The sequence below is a fragment of the Heliangelus exortis genome, chromosome 19, assembly GCF_036169615.1.
Source record: "Heliangelus exortis chromosome 19, bHelExo1.hap1, whole genome shotgun sequence".
Taxonomy (NCBI): Eukaryota; Metazoa; Chordata; class Aves; order Apodiformes; family Trochilidae; genus Heliangelus; species Heliangelus exortis.
In genome coordinates this window covers 1022638-1040202 of record NC_092440.1, presented here as the reverse complement: position 1 = coordinate 1040202, position 17565 = coordinate 1022638, and the positions used below count along the sequence as shown (strand labels likewise).

General features: G+C 44.7%; 2 long non-coding RNA genes across 3 annotated transcripts in view; one reads left to right on the top strand and one right to left on the bottom strand.

The window, feature by feature from the left end:
- LOC139805191 (uncharacterized) overlaps positions 1 to 12838 on the bottom strand; it is a 105487-nt gene extending 92649 nt beyond the window's left edge. Inside the window, exons 1-3 of one of the 2 annotated variants that reach the window (XR_011729728.1) lie at positions 12673 to 12838; positions 8977 to 9132; positions 7328 to 7410 (exon numbers count right to left, since the gene is read on the bottom strand). This is a non-coding gene — a long non-coding RNA (uncharacterized lncRNA). Of the gene's footprint in view, positions 1 to 7327; positions 7411 to 8976; positions 9133 to 12672 lie in introns of those variants that run through there. The other variant, XR_011729729.1, reaches the window with a different exon arrangement.
- On the top strand, positions 4600 to 8924 carry LOC139805190 (uncharacterized). The gene is made up of 3 exons (XR_011729727.1): positions 4600 to 4720; positions 5451 to 5650; positions 8773 to 8924. It is a non-coding gene; the product is annotated as an uncharacterized lncRNA (long non-coding RNA).
- Positions 12839 to 17565: the final 4727 nt, after the last annotated feature.

Sequence of the window (17565 nt, the reverse complement as noted above, 5' to 3'; positions counted from 1 at the left end):
AAAGGAACAGGCTTTTCCTGACAGTATTTTCCTGTCCTTCATACACTCCTTTCTTCTCCATATCCCTCCCTGCACCCCAGCAGCTGCCTGCAGACAACTCCTTGGCACTTGTGCTTCTTCTCCTCGCTTTCCTTTCCCAGTCACCAGTAGCTTCCTCCCCCCAAGCCCCTGCTGCCTGCTGTGGCAGCATTTCTGCACCATGAAGATAATAAATACATCAAGCCTGTCAGAGTTGCCTTGTTTTGGCTGGGAAGAGGTGCCCCCCCGCTGCGTGATGGACGCCTTCCCCTCACTGACAGCTCTCCAACAGGGAGTAATCCCTGTCCAGCTGTGAGGAGCAGGCAGCCAACCTTGCTAAATGGCACTCAGGGCTGATGAGGGCAAGCAGGAGGAAAAAGGAGCTTAGCCCTGCTCACACCTAGCACTTCTCTTGCTGGTGTCGTGTGCTGCCAGACTGGATCTCCCTGCTGGCCCTGCCGGGGAGTTCCCAGGCAGGAGGTGGCAATGAGGAATGGGAAATGAATACTTCTGCCTGAGTGTCAGCCTTAACCCCACACAAACACAACACCTGGAACCAGTAGCTATTGGTGCCTAAATATATTAGTGAATGTGAAATCAAGAAAGGAAAGACAGGAAGAAATCTAGAGAAGAACCCTTGGGTACGGGGTTTTTTCTAAAGGCCAGGCCCTTTGCAGCCCCTGCAACAAATCCTCTGGCAAAGATTTGCCCTGAGCTGCACTCCCAGAACAGGATGGATTCCCAGGACACCAGCTAGCAGGAAAGTGGTTTCACCTGAGAAACATATTTTCCATGGAAAAATTCAGAAAGAAGGAGTTTGGCTTGTTTGTATTTCACAAGTGTCTGGGATTTCCAGCAGCCTGAGACACCCAGGTAAACTGAAGGGATCAGATCATCCCCTCACCTCAGAAACCTGTTGTCATGATGTTGTTTTTAATTAGGGCCAGATGAATTAGCTTTGTACTCTTGGCTTTTTTAATTAAAGAAATACAAAAAGGTAAAATGATCACTGAGACACTGATGAGACCAAGCAGTATTAAAATGAGTCATCTGGAGTTTCTCCACCTCTAGGCTGCTCTCTTGAAAGACACTTAAGGGAATCAATTGCCCATATCCCACTAAAATCCTCTCTGTGTGTGGTTCATGAAACTTTAAGCCCCTTTCCCACCCCCACAACCTCCATCCCTCACCTCTGAAGTCTCTCTAGTCCATTATTCTTGAGGCTGATTTGTGAACAATGTGTTCACTTTCTGTACGGCCTAATGAAGATGTTCCTGTCCCTGAATATTCTATCTGCTGCACACTTAATGGAAAAAAATAGCCATTATTACCACTGGTGGTTCAGATGAGTTTCTTGGCAGTGAGGGTGGTACAGTTATGTGGACAATCAAACAAGCCAGTGATTATTGCCAATGCATTTCTGAGGAAATCATTGCTGTTTAAACTCTAATCACAACAATACCTCATTTGAAAGCATAAAAGCTTTCACTCAGCAGACCTACCTTCTTTTTTAATAGCTAGACAATTAAATAAATCTCCTGACACTTAACCATCATTTACCCAACAGTCAGAAAATGGATTCAATGCCTTTGCATTAGTTAGATTATTATATTAAAGCAAAACCTGAACAAGTACAAGCAGGTGAAGGCAGATCTTTGAGGAGCGTGTGCTGCACTGCAAGCACAGCACAGGAGCTGCTGCAGGGGTGCCCTGGTTTGGGGTCGGGGGCTTTGGGTTTCTTCCCTTATTCAGACACCAAGATAGTTCTTAGCATTACTCTGTTTCCTAGGTTTTTAATTCTCCTGGGGAAAGGTGGTTCTCCCTTTCATAGGCTGGAAACTGAAGTACAGTACGTGTGAAGCCATCCTGAAATTCTGTGTCAGAACCAGGCACTGAGTCTGGTGATGGTGAGGTGTTCAAAAAGTAACCTTTCCACACCTCCACCCTGGTCCAAGCTTTATTTTGTTAGCACTTCCATTGGAACTAACACCTGAAAACTTCAGTGCAAGGGTGTATTAAAGCTCAGCAGACAAGAGTTCTGGGATCTAGTGCATTTTTGCTGGCATCTTAGAAAAGGCTGCATTATCTTAAAACACAACCCCCAAATTACTGAAGCAACCTAGGCTGACCCTGCACTGCTATGAACATCAGCCACTGACAGATAATAGACCTTTTATTATCTGCAGTCCCAGTGGTGCTCTGAATTCCTGACTCTAGCACTTCTCCCTCATTAGGTTCCTCATTTGAAGAGCAATGTTATGATACTGTTATTCAGAAGCTGATGCTAAATAACTCCTAAATTTATTACCTTCTGCCAGCTGTCAGCTACCAGCAGAAGGAGTGGGAATGCCTTTCTCCTTTCTGCAGTGGTACAAAATTCTTGTCTTCCAAGCAGGGTTTGAGTCTGAGAGTTCCTGTTATATATACATTAGCCTCTGCTGAATTTCAAGGTCTCTTTATAATAGACTGTTCACAAAAAAATTTAAACACGTTGAAAGAAAGGCAATCGATCCAATCTTGTTCCAGACTCAAAATAACTGACAACTATACAGACACTTAATTGTTGCCTGATCTCAGCTTACTCAATTTTTAAAGAGTTCCCACAGATGAATTTTATAGAGATAGATCTTTGTTTTTCCCTCCCTCCCAGCCCTTCCATTTTGGCAAAAAAACCCCAACCCAAACCAAAACCAAAACACCAACCCCTCCACTCCATAAAGATCTTTATGATGGGCTGGAAAGAGTTAAGAGCCTCATTTTCCACTCCTCCCTCTTTATCCTTTTAATTGGCTGTGCTGATGACCTGACCACCCCTTTGATGCGCATCAAACGCGGGCAGTGAGACAGGGAGCGTGTCAGCCTGCTGAACAAGGGTCAACCTGATTGTCAATAAGGCCATCAATCAGCTCTGCTGGCACCATGGATCCAGCCCAGACCAACAGCCCCAGATGGAGCTGAAACAGCCTCCTGGTGATAACCCAGTGAGCACCGCATGGCCCGGCAGCTCGCAGGACGGGCACTGGCCCTGAAGCCAGGAGGCGGCAAGCTTCAAACTGGAAAAAGGCAACAGTGAGCAAACAGCAAAACCCCCCAAAACCAACAAAAAGAGACCCTCCCGGGCATCCCAGTAGCGGCTCCAAATCAAAGCAGCTCAGTGAGGTGAGCCAGATGGGAGGACAGGCTGGGAGTCAGCGAGAGAGAAGGTGGGGAGGTGCACAGAGGGTGAAATCACACAGGTCTCAGTACCCACCCTCCCTCCTCTCCTCCTGCCTGTTCCCACGGTGAGGAATCCCACAATGAACACCACAAACATGCTTTCCAGAATGAAGAGAGTTAGGGAATAGATCTAAGGTAAACCCAACTGTAATGCCTTCCTGAGATGTTTTTGGGAATTCATCATGGAGCTTTGTGAGGGTCCGTGCTATCACGTGAGGAGAAATGTGGAAAAGCAGCAGCTAATGGAAGGAAGAAAAGTGGAAATAGCTTCTTCTGGGGAGAATACTGCCTCACATCTGTCTCAAGAGTTTATGAAGTTCCTGCTTAACGTGCTTGATGGCATGATGGCTGCACTAGGCTCAACCAGTGGTTTACTTCTCTTTGGAGAGCCACCATCACAAGATACTTAAGATCCTCTGCTTAAGAATGGAGCACAAATTAGAAGTGATATTCCAGCTACCTCTGCAAAGAGAAGCATCTCTTGAGATACCACTCACTTCAGGAGCAGGATTCTCTGAAGATGAAACAGCTTCTGAAACCCATGAACACACCACAGGCAGAGAAGAAAAGGACTCAAATGAAGAATGTCCTCTCATAAAATTGCTTCTTTTCTATGAGAAACTAAACGGGACAGAAACACCTAAAGACCTTGAGCACCTAAAGATCTTGAGCATTTTTCTGTTTCCATCTTCCCTTCTGTGAGGGGGTAAGGGCTCAATCCTCAACAGACACGAGGTGGGTGCATCAGCAAGGGAGGAAAACTCATGACGAAGTGTCTGCCCTTGCCAAGTCCCACAGACAGTATCTGCAACCCTGCACACCAGTGTGTCCACTCACACTGCAAACCCACAGAAACAAAAAGCCTACACACACGACACATGAGCTGTTTTGAAACACAGGAGCCTGGAAGCAAGATGGCTAAAACTGGTGCTCAGCTTGGAGTCCCATCCCTGCTGCCTGTTCCTGAGGACCTGTGGCACACATCCCCTCACCAGCTGGAGTCCATCAGTGTCACACATACAGATCTCCCCCAGACTCACACAGGTACCACCACACGTGCACCCCCAGACTCCAGCCCCTGTTTTCTGCTGCTCTCATGACCAGGCAGTCGCTGGCTGAGTGCTCCAAGCCAGCTGCATCACTGCCATGTGCTATTTTCACACCCTCTGCCCTTCCACCCCTGCCCTCTGCTGCACTTCCTCGTGTCACTGCTCACGTCCTGGGGCTCAGAGACTGGTGTGGAGCAAATATTTGCATGCTCTGGGGGAGGAACACAGTGCACTGCCCTCCAGGGACAGGCATCTGCATATTTATTCTGGAATAGCAAGCAACACAGAGAGCAAAGAAGAGAAAAAGGCAGATAAGATAAAAGTGTGTTACCAGGTCTGACAACATCAAATCAACAAAGACCACGGAGAAAAGTTATCTGCAAAGAGCATCAAACCCAACAAGGAGGGTTCTGCAGGCTGGATCCCTGGGAAGGCAGGTGAGATGAAGCTCTTTGTCTCTTGGAGTGCCCAATATCAAGTCAGTGTGAATCACTGTGTCTCAGGACATTTTACATAAAATGATGTTTTTGTGGTCTCTGTCATTCCTGCAACATGAAGGTGTCCCTGCAACCAGTGTATTCATAATACAGAACATGATACAAGACTTTACCATCCACTATAAGCTTCTTCCAGAATAAGCCATAAACTAATATCTGACTGAAGAGGGGCATGAACCAGTGCAGCAGTTAATGTCCAGTGTGCTGTGGGACTGGCTAGTTCTTCCAGAAGATAAGGACACCCAGCTGTTAAGGTCTCCTCTGTTATTTAAGAAACATCCATATTTGCTGAAGTTTTAGTTCATGCATGTGATTAATGTATAAAGTAGAACAGTGTACTTGTTAGATAAACTGCATCATGATGAATCCATAGGGAAAAAAATAGAATGGAGGTACTAGGAGAACCACATGTGAAAACCATATGGAAGGGTGTTCCACCAGCTTGGAACCAGATGGAAGAAAACATTGTCCCTGGACACTGTACAGAGTCCTCCTGATAACACATGATAAATCATTCACTGAGTGTAAGCAGGAGAGTGAACATCACCACATACCCAGCTGTGCAGGGACAACAGGACCACGAGCTGCAGGACATTAGATAAAAGGACAGCATTAAGAGCTCAGATGTTACCCCCCTTGTGTAGATCTAATCAAATCTTATTATCTGCAGGGACAGCCAGGAGAGCTGCAGAAAGAAACCAAAGCACAGCAGCAGGGTTTGAATGCACTGCAAAAAACCACAACACAGCCAAGTCTGCAGTAAGGGGAAGCTCTACAGGGATCCTGGAGAACTGTCTGGATCTTCACCCCCACAAAGAAGATATGAACTTAGCCCTGTCCTCAAGCACTGAGTTTTCTGTGTGACCTTTGGTAAGTCATTTAAGGTCATCTGAAGTCAAAGGGCACCTGCCCATCCACTCCAAACCATGCTGCATCTCCCAGGGAATCTAAATCCCTTCCTTCCACACCCCTGCCTGTTTGACATGAGGGTTCTCATCTCAGGAAGGACACCTGTTCCTGACACAAGAGGACTCCAAGTTTGACTGGGTCAGAAGACAGGACAGCAAAATACACATAAATGACACTCACAAGGATGTCAGACAGAAGGTGGCGGGGCCTGATAATCAATAATTTATTTACAGTCATCAGTATCAGAAAGCACTGCTGCCTGGAGTAGTCCTGCTCAAGACAAACAGGCCATGACACTGATGTGGAGCAGCAGATTTCAGGTTTCAGACTGACAGCTAAGTTAGAGCTTCACATCCAGCTGAGCTTCCCAATGCTCTTCATGGCCCAAAAGGTCATTCCCGGCCCTGACTCCCCTTCTCTTGCCAATCTTTTCACTTCTTGTGTCACAGGGAATTCTCCCAGAGGGAGGAGGGGAGCTCCATGATAAATATGACTGGTTCTTGCTCCATGTGCACAATTATCTGTGTAAGCACCAAATGACTTCTTGCCCTAAGACAGGCCTGAAATGTCTCTTCCAAGTGCAGTGCATTTCTTTCTAATGGTCTGTGTAACATCCCTGAGCAGGATGGGTCATTGTGCATAGGGAGACACATGTGGAGAGGAAAGCTGACCAAAACACGTGGATGCAGGACCACCAAGGATGACTCTAAATTAGACCACCCAGTCACTTTGTTGGCCCAATTTCGAGAAGCCAGAATCTTAGAGCATAAAGCAGTGTCTTCACCCGGGTTCCTTGGCCTGTGTTTTAGACCCTCTCGTATCTCCAGTGACTTCCTGCTACTGACCTCTTATAATAAATCATCCCAGCCAGCCTCCCTCCCTCCTGGCAACATCCTGTTCCTTCCTCAAAAAAACCTCCCACTCACAATTCCAAGGTTCGATATCAATCTTAAATAAATGCATCTCTGGAATCAGCTGCATTCCCAAAGCCACCTTATCCCCTGCCCCTTTGGAAAGGCTGTGCTTCAAGAAGCTTATGCAGAAGCCTCTTAGGCCTTTTTAATTTCAATTCCAGCCTTGTGTTGCCTTTCTTTTCCCCATATTTTCTAACAGAGAAGGAAAGTTATCTTCAGAAGAAGATTGGCCAAAAGGAGCCCTATTTATTCCTTGATCCAGTAATGTCTCTTTAATTCTCTGTGTCTTGACACTTTGCCAGCCATGAACCAGTGAAGACTGGTTCATGCTGGATTTAATTTAATTTTCACTTAGGAACTCTTTTCCCATCCATGCCTCTCATCACTTCTGTAGCTCTTTCTGTTAATGTATTTACTCTCATCCTCAAAGCCTGGTACCTTGCAGGTTACAACCCTTCCAAAGAATGGAATGACTCAAAAGCAGTGTGATTTGCCTTTTTAAATTTCACATTTACAAGGTTATATGTGACACCTGCTTACCTACTCTTCTTTTTATCTTCCTTAACTCTACCTGCATCTTTCCTTGCCTATACAGAGTACTAAAGTGCCCCTCATGATCTAATCAACTCCCTGGAGTTCATTTCTATAAGGATCTGTTCCTTGCTTGAGAAGAAGGTCTCCCCAGACTCACATCTCTGTCTTAATAATGTAAGTGTAACACTCTATTTCATTAGCAATTCACTTGATAATGATCATCTTCAAGAAAAGCAGCAGTGGACTAGAAGATTTCCAAGATGGAAGGAAAAGCTGGAGAAGAAGCAAAGAAAACAAGCTTTAGTCAGAAAAACAAAGTGGGGTGAATAAGATGGTCTGGCAGTCTCCTAAAATGCCCTCAGAGTTTATAAAGCAATCTTATTCCAGCACAAACATCCCTCAGATGCCCTCCCTCCCCTTATCATCCAACTCACTCAACCATGTCACTGACATATGTACTTAGCAGCAGTTATCATCAGTGGCACATAAATAAATGGCAGGTATCAAAGAATCAAGGTCGTCAACTCCTCATGAATATTTCAGAGAGAAGCAACATGAAAAGCTCAAGTGTCCCAGCCTCTCAGATTTCCAACAGAAGGAAAAAAAATACAAACCACACACACACACACACACAGAGTCTGCTGGCTGGGGCCATCACATGCATGTAGTTCATTTCAAGGCAAGACTCCATATGTTACAAGACAATCTGTCACATTTTAAAAATATATAAATATATTCTAGATCTCCTCTGTATAATGTGCAAACTCTAAGCAGCTGGCAAGAGGGCAGTGGTGATTTAATGCAAGAAAACTGTGCTTTGCTGAAGGGGCTGGGGACAAGATAGCTTGGGTTGTAACAAGAAGCCTCTCTGACAAAGGCAGAGTGTCATCTTTTCACACAATTATATGTGGGTCACATTAACCTCTGCTGTGCAGGACTCCCTTGATTCTGCCTGTGTCACTGCAAAGAAATCAAAGCAGAAACTCCTCTCTCCCTTTCTTTTTCACAATATTGGGCAATGGAGTAGAAGGATGGAGAGGGAGAAGGGGTTCCCAGCTGCTAGGGTGAGTTTCCCTCTGAACTCAGTAGCAAAGGCTGCACTTCAGGGCCCAGCAGTTCTGTTGATGACACTGATGTTAGTCAGTGGGCATATCTGAGGCTTGAAGCTGTGCCAGTGCACTAAAACATTTGGATATCTGGCTGTTTATACACAAAGAGACTTTTTTAAGGTTCACTTAGAACATGTATGCCAGGAGATGCTTGGGAACTATTTGAATTTTGTCCTCTGGATGGAGAAACCACTGGACAGAAGGCAGACAGGTATTTTTTTCACAGGCTTTGGAGATAACAAATTTTATCCTGTCAAGTACAACTCAAATTTGCAAATGGGAATTTTATCAAAATCCTCAGAATTCATTAAATAAAGCAAACATTTCTTTAGACAAACCACGTGGGTATTCCACTGTTCTGGGTTTGCTTGTTTCTTTAATGTTTGCAGGGAATTTATTTATCAGAAAACTCAATTTCTGGGAGCAGTGTTGCAAACTCCCAATGAAATTAATTTCCCACTTTCTAGTGCCTTGACTAGGCACTAGAAAAAATTTTTATAATTTTTTTGTTTGTTTGTTTTTCTAGGTACCTCACCATGTTCTTCGTGGTACCTCTGCACTCAGATGATGAGGGATGTAGAAAAATGATCTCTATGTTCCATGGCAAACTGGATTTAAATTACAAGATCTTCTAAATTTGAGGAAGTAACCGTGGAAACACTGCTTTTATTTATATTAAAACATTATGGAAATGAAGGAAACCTTCCTTGCAGTGACAACTGATACTTACACTATAACTCAGCTCCAGTTATTCTGTTCATTCACACATTTTCAATACCAGTGGGCTGCAGGGGTTTGAACTTGAAAACACAAGGTGCTGGAAAAGCCTCTGAAGATGTTTGAAGGCTGAGAAAAGGACATGAACTGGGAGTAGATGCCAAGACCCCTGAAAGATTAAGAGCAACAATTTTAAAGGTATTTGAGCATTTTTCACCTGGTGAGATCTGTTCCAGATCATGGTCTGATATTAAAAAGCACCCAGTGGCATTACCAGGATCAGGAATTGCTGCTCACCTTCCACCCTCCATTGCTCCTTTCCCCTCTATCACAAAGTGCTCTTTCCACTAATTTGTGCCAAAAAACCTCCAGGTGAGCAGGCACTGAACATGGAGGAACTTTTCCTGCTTTAAACCAACCAACCAACCAAAAAAAAAACCCCCCAAAATGGTCTTTTTTCCCAAGTTGGATGGCTCCTGCCACCAGGTTCCCAACCACAGGAGTGGTTGTGCCAGCCTAGCAGCAAGAACAAGAGACCAGAGGCAGCAATGTCTTAAACCAATGTTACCACCAAGTAATTTGTAATCTCAAACCACAGGCTAAATCTCAACTAAAAGCTTTTTGGGTTCAAAGTGAACACCTCTATTAAGATGAATTAAGTAATTCACAGTGTTCAGAGCTGCAGTTTCAAATGTAGTTTAAATCTTTATTTTCAACACTCACCCTGTAGCAAAAAGGGCCTGAAAGAAACCTGATAGAAAGGCCATTTATTCCAGGTTTCTGTAGAAGAGAGGCTTTGTGTCTATGTTCTGTTTAATAAAAAATCATATCTCTGCACTGTAATTGCTGCCCCTGTGACCCCCCTGTACTGCAGAGATTACCAGAACTCCCTTAAACTCACTAGTGCAGGTCCTGATAACCATCTGTTCTCAATGGCACAGGCTCAGCATGGACTAATTTGTCCTGACAAGATTATTTGCAAATTAGGTGAGGAGGTCAGACAGCTGCCCTACAACCACATAAAAATGGAGTGAACATTGTCTTCAAGTTTAAACCCTACTCCCAGTTAAAAGGTTTAACACAGAGCATTCACTCTGTGTACCCCCTCAGTGCCAAGTTTCACCCATTCTTAGGCCCATTTTCAGTCAAGAATCTGCTTAAATGGGTGGCTCAGGCTGAGACTGCAGGCAGGGGTCTGCTCACCTAAGTCAGGTGTCTTGCAGTTGAAGGGAATGAAATAGATCCTCAGCTGGGAAGATTCAAGTGTAATGATGGGTAATTCCATGGAAACTGGATCACTGGAACCTAACACATGGAAAACAGAGGAGGACATGAGCAGGTTTTGTCTTGACCTAACCAAAAACCAATTTCTAGGTGTTTATACATTACCTCTCTGTGGCAGACAGAAGAGCCTGTCTCATCTGGAGGGCTAAACTTGTTATTGTAAGAACAATTTGGGATCACAATCAGAACATCCTCCTCCACTACACTTTGGAAATGGTCTGTCTCTATTTTGTCATGCAGAGGCATGAGCTGCCTGTCAGTGAAACAAGCAGAGAACTGTGGGATTTCCCACACAAAATGATCCAAAACCCCTGGACTCACATGAACACAATTCCAGATGTCCTGAGAGTTTGTACTGATGTGTGGCACGAGCACACCCAAATGACAGAAGGAGCTGAAAGAGACTCTTGTCTTTAGTTCTCAGCTTTGGAAAACACATTTCTGGAGTTTATGCCCTGCTCTGCATTTCTGAAGTTTGGGAAGCACTAACTAAAGCAAGACTGCCCAGTCTGGGACACTGCATGGCCTGTGAAAACCAAGGCACGAGGGGAATATTCTCTTAATCCAACCTACAAGTAGGAATGAAATCTGAGCATCTCCATGTCCCCACATCACAGACACAGCCTATGTCTCCATCTGTACAGACAGGACCCAAACCAAGGCAAACACACTGCAAGACTGCCAGAACACAAGACCAAAATCCACTGCCATCTTCAAGCACCACCACAAGGGCAAGAAGATGCAAAAATATTTAGAAGAGGAATAAGAAATGTCATACTGAGTGAGAGGAAAAAAAAAATCTGAGCTCAGTACTTGATCTCCACTAGAAGGCACAGACAGATGGTTTAAGGAGAATATAAAACCCACATCCTCCTATGACTGATCTTTCCCTGCTCTACCTGGATAACATTTTAGTAATCTGCTTGAAGACTTTCTACAGGGGCAGACCAGCACAGCCAGCAATGACCCCTCCATTTACATCTAAATGTTCTATGAATGTATTTGTACCTTTGGCCAACATCTTTCTTGTCAATCACTTCTGCAATCTGTTTAGACACTCTGGTAAAGAGGTTTTTTTATTTTAAACTTATTGCCTGAATAATGTTATTATTGGTCCTCCTGACCCCAAAGTCTCCTGATGAGAGCTGTGCAGGGAATTTTTCAGTGCAGTTCCCTTGGGAAAGTTCAGTTATGTTCAATTGAAGTTTCTCTCAAAAAGAATATAACAGTCTGTCTTATCACCTTGCCACAGAAACAGCTTTTGTAAGATTCCTGCTCAACTGACCTGAGCTTTTCAAAAGGATGCTCTCCCTAAGAACCCCCCATGGCTTTCCCTCATGTCTCATATCTAAGAATCTGAACCCCAAGCTCATTTCTCTGGTGTTAAAATGTCCTGGGCGTGGGGCAGGGAAAAGCCATTTAGGACAAGGTTAGCTGTAACCCTTAGGGTAATTCTAAAAGCTTTTTAGGACAAGTGCTGAATTGGTTTCTGTCTGAGTAAATCTGACCCTATGGTGAGGTAGCCCCATCAGAAGGTGACATAACCCAGATGCCACAGTGACTTGACACTGACTTTACAGCACTCGAGAGAGAGGAAGTAACTTCCCCTTGATCAGGCAACACCCAGGACCTCTCCTGCATCACTGAACACTCAGAAAGGCCCCATCCCACTTACCTCCCTCTAGACAAAATGAAATCTTGTCCCCTATGGATCATTCATCAAAGCCAGGCCCTGTAATTAATAGCACCATTTGTTCAGGGGATTTCAACAGGTACTGAAATCCAAAGCATCAAAGCATGGGCAGTCTCAGCCTGGTCTGGCAGATATAAATATGCCAGGAGGACTTCACAGACACGTGACCTGGGAATCTCTGTCCCTCTGAAAAGGGTTTTAAAGGCCTTTCAAAGCACTGGGATACTGAGAACAAGGTTCTCTGCTCCAGCACAGATGATACTAAGAAAGCAATGTTACATGAGGGGATCACGTTTTTGGGGGATTTTGTTGAGGAAAGGTTTTGGGCTGGAATTGTCACAATTACCACACCACAAGCTCAGAGCAGCCAGGTAGCATGGCCCTGCTGCCTCTTCAATGGGCAACACTTCCCATCCCAGCAGCAGAAACAAAGAAGTGGCTGTTCTGAAAGAGGCTCCTGTCCATATCAGAGATTCAGTCCAGACCTTACCAAGCCAACAAAACAGGATTTAGTTGGAAACCTTTTCTCCTAGCACTGCAACCCAGAACAGTCCAGCCCAGCACAAGATCTCAGCTTCCTTCTGAAAACTCCTCAGCTTTTCTAGAACAATGTTTTTGGGCCTGTGGTTTTTCATCAAAGTGGAATTTAAAGAACAAAACCTTGGTTCATTACATCATGGCTCCAGTAATGTCTAGGAACATTTTACATTTGATACAATCTCCCCAGATCACCTTCTGAAAGCCTTGCGGTCAGGAACATGGCTGGAAACACAGGAATGATGTCAGTAACCACTGAGCAGCTCAGAGATCAGTTCTCTCACAATGCTAGCAGAGAAACTTGGGAGAGGCATCTCTCCTCCTTCAAGGGAATGTGGTAATTAGCTGAAATCAAGGAACTGCTATCCTACGGAGACAGGAAGAAAGGCCTGGAGTTAACATGTGCATCGTCTCACTTTGCAGGAATTCTGGATCCAAGGTTGCCCACAGTGCTCTCTGCAAACTTATTGCCCCTCCTTACTTACTCCTCCATGTCTTGGTTCCTCTGGGTATACATTATCCCACCTCCTGCCTGTGTGGTCTGGAAGTTCTCTGGGGAAAGAAGGTGCAAGAAGCACCTTTCATTGGGAGTTTGTATGGTGTGAGACAGCTCTCAGTCCTGGTCTGTCCATCAAAGAGAGGTGAACCTTCCTTGAAGTGAGGATTGACACCTGAAGCTTGGCTGTATGGGTGGCTGGTGCAAGGCCATCCCTTCCAGCCTCAAGGGTTTACAAATCCTACCTCTGTTAAACATGGATAAAAAGGGCAAAGTAGAGGGAGTTGAAAAATGCCAAGCTATGCGGGGGGGAACCTGAGTTCACTTTCCCAAGAAACCATTACTTTAAAGGGAATCTCTGTTTCATCCTTGTACATTCTGCCTTCAGGAGATAAACAATTTCACAATCTATTATTAACTGGCTAAGCCAGGTGCTTTGGTGGAGCATTGTGCTCTGCCTTTCAGAGACAAAGAGTGAACCTTAAATCTTCATGTAAAGCTGTGTAAGCACAATCCGTGCATTTAACAATGCAAGGATGGGCAGGAGTCAACCTTAAAATTCTGACCTCAGGTAACTTCTCCCATGTCACTCAAGTCCAAGACAAATTGAGACACAATAAGCAAGAATTCTGATTCCCAGACTGTTCATACAACCACCAGTGCATGCTGCTTCTCATCAGAGTGATGTCACCATGAGACTTTTATTCAGCTGAGAAAAGAGAAGTGACAGCAGCTCTTTGTTGTGATTGGCCCCTAAGCTTCCCTTGTCACACCATAATTACTTAGCTGGATTGCTTTATTGCAATTGGGTATTTCATTTGGAAGTGCTTCTGGATGGCTGAATCAAAGATAAATCCCCAAAGCAGAGAATACTACAACGTTACAGCTCCTAAGAATGAGATGTTTCTCTCAACTAGGTGGCTCGTCCATTTTGCTTTCCATTAGGGGCTTAAATGTTTTTATTTTTGCCTTGACTGAAAGGGGCTGGAGCTTTTGTTGTAGGCACAAGAGTCAAGGACAGTACCTATCCCAGAGAACTGGCTACCTAAAACAGGCAACAGGTAAAAAGAAAAAAAAAAAATCAATACTAACACCAGTCCCTCCTCATCATAAATCCAGAAACGACAATTGAGGAGATTAAATGATTTTCCTGCTATCATTTCAGCAGAATCAGGACTCACAGCAATGGGTAATGACTCAACCAGAAGACCACCCTTCCTCTTGAACAGTAGCTGGAGGTTTGAACATGAGTAGCCAGGCAAGGGAAGGATTATATGGTTCACACAGCTGAAGATTTCTGGATACTCCAAGGCTTTGCCAGAAACTACTTCCCCTCCATGCCTTGGCACAAGATCTTTGTGAAACCAGCCAAAGATAAATGCTTAAGTCTGGTTTGTTCCCAGTGGCCCATCTGCAAGCTTTGGTGCTAACTTCCTGGTAGGTGCCTCCCTTTCAAACTGGAATCCAATTTACAAAGCCTTTAATTTTAAACTTTCTCATCACTGACTTAATAAAACTAAATGACAGGTAATGGTCCCAGAAGCCAGGAACTATTAGATCTTTCTCAACACTAATAGGGGCTGATCAGATGCTTGTGAGCTCCTTTTCCAGCTCACGACCCAGCTCCCCAAGGACTCTCCAACCGGGGGAGAAACAGGAAACCAATCCTCAGGCAAGGGGAGAAAGGAGAGCAAAAAAAATAAAAAGAAGGAAAACCCCACATCAACGCAAAGACCTAAACCTGAAGACGGGGAGCAGGCTCACTGTGGCTAATCCCTCCTCTCTTCTGGCAGTCATTTGGGGCTCACGTGCTTGCTCCATTTCCCCACCAGGGCACTGGGGGCTCTCAGAGGTGCTACAGGCATCGTGGTTACACAGAGGCATGGAGCAAACCGGCTCTGATTTCTGCCCAAAGGCATCAGTGTCACACCGGTCGGGATGTCAGCTCGGGAGAATGTCACAGCAGCAGTCACAGTGTGCTGTCACAAAGAGAAATAGATATCATTTCAAACACACAGCTCTGCAGAGAGGAGGGAGAGGCACAAAAGAGAATCCCATCATGCACCTTTCTGAGGAGGAGAGATGGACCAGGAGGCTTAACTCTGCTTTGGCCATTCTAGAGGGTGCTACACACCTCCACAGACAGCATGTCACAGGGCTGGGAGGGGCAGGCTGGGATGGCTCTGGTTCTCAAGCCTTTTCACTTTTGGTTAGAAAAAAAATATCTGGAATCAGCGTCCTAAGAGTGTTTCTTTATTTAAGGAGTTCCCTGGCCAGCACAAAGCTTTAGTGTTTGCCTCTAGCACAAAGGAGAACAACGGTGGTGTGGTCACAATGAACAGGGCTCCAGTGGTTCTCTGTCCTCATCTTACACCTCCACACTTTAGTGATAAAAGGAGGCTGAAAAGCCAACCTCATTACTAGCAGTAAGCCCCAATCACTAGTGGCAGCTGCCATTCCTACTGTCTTGCACAGATAAAATTTCATGAGATGCCTGCCAGGAGTCCTGCCCACAACAAACAGCATCACAACACCCCCACTATCTTCATCTAGATTAAGGCAACCAGATTTTCAAAGCAAGAAAGAGTTTTAAAATAACTCCTTTTGGTATCACAAAAATGCCATCCAAGAGCATACATGTTATAACAAATGGGGATGGAGTAAAGTTTTGAGAGAGATAGGACATTTCCAAGAGGTAATTATTCCTCATTTCCCACAAACCATTCAATTTCTGCCTATGTGCACCAAGGGAACAGCATGGAGCTTCACCTTGAAGGCATCCTAGTGGAAGGCTTGGAGAGGACACAGCAACCTTATCCTATTTCCCCTCTCCCTGCTGTCTGTCTGGCCTTTTTGATACACAAAATCTGTATCCCAGAAAGCCCTGGAGCCTGTTGCAATATAATTAATGTGATAGGAAATCTTGTACTGGAGCACAGCCAGGATTTTCATCACACTCAAGCCTCACTCAGTAACCACTGGACTTTCCATTCCTCCCTCAGCCACCCACCTTATTTGTCTTTGCTTCCCAATTCCTCTGAAGCACCTTTTAAACCCTATTGACATGATTGTTAGCTATAGTAGCATGCAGGATCTATGAAAGACTCTGGAGCAAATTCCTTGCCTGCTGGCTTGTCTCTTGCCTAAATCAAGGCTCTCTTATCCCTGCATATGACACCAGCTCATATAGCCTTGAAACCTCTCACTTCCCTGTTCCCTTCAGACATTTTTATACTTAAAATGGTTCCTCCTTCCTCACCCCCGTCCTTTTCCTCTCAAGTTTGGCTTTTCACATAGAATTCTCCCAGCTTTTCTTAACGGGGAGAAACCTCCCAAGATCCACATAATTCTGGTTACTCTGTGCTTTCCCCTGTGCTCTGGATCTCTCTGATAATAAGGAATATACACACTTTATTACAGCTGTAGAAAGAAACGGGATTTATATATATGACCTCTTCTAAGTGTAATACACAGGGCCTGGATCCTCTCCCAACATCTGCTCTTAGTCTGGACAAAGGGAATGAAAGATGTTACAAGGTTTGTAGCTTGTGTAAGAAAGATCTCATGAAGAATTGCAGTTGCATACTCCTAACCCATGGGAAATGGGTATGGACAGCCTCTTGGAACGAGGCGTAGACTTGACAGGGATGCTTCATCTTGCAACACAAGCTTTTTACTGCAGTCTTTACCAGCAAATAGCATTTGTATTGCTGCTTCCAACACTGTGGTATGGAACAGGTGAAAATATCTGTAACCCCTGCCAGAGAGAACTAGTGAAGAAGCTTGCCACATCAATGGACAGGAGGGTGGAGAAGAGAGCTGATGTCTTCCTGGCTTGGGTTACACTTTTGCTCTATTTCTACCTTCTGGTCCCCAGTGTGTTCCACCAAGCTGTCACACCCAGCAAAAAAGGGTGTTTCTGTCTTGAATGGAGAAGAGTTGAGTTGCTGTCTTGATTCTTTCACCACCTCTTTTTCAGACTCAGGGCAAATCATTCATTTTCCAGCCCACAGCTTCTCATCTGCAAAAGGGACAGAGAAGCTCCACCTCTCTCACTCTCTCCCTCTCCTCCTCTCACCATTTGCCATCTTGTTTACTGAAAGAGTTCACAGAGTGAACTAGGTAAGACCTGGTGCAACGACTTCATCTGGGGTCTTAGAGGAGTGGCAAATAATAAATGAGCAGACCCTGTTTGTCCCAACAAATCGAGAACAAAAGATGAGATGTCAGAACTTGTATGAACACAGAAAAATATTCACCTCTGTGCCATGAACCATTTGACTTTGAGAGAGCTGAGCAGCACATACACGATGCAGCTGGATTCTGGGTTGTGAAGTACAGCCCTGAGAAGCAGAGTTTCTCAGTGAATATTAGCAGCAGGATCTCACTGCCTGTTACAAGCTGTGATCTCTTCTCAGACTATTATTTTATTAAGGAAAAGCTCATCTCTCAGAAATTCCCCTCCCTGTGACTTTTTTGGGTTCCCAGGACTATTTACAAGGCATAGCTTTCAAAGGAGCAGAAGCATGACCAGATGGTTAAGCAAAAGTAGAGCTTGTAAAAAAAGAAAATTTGGGATGCATATGTGTCCC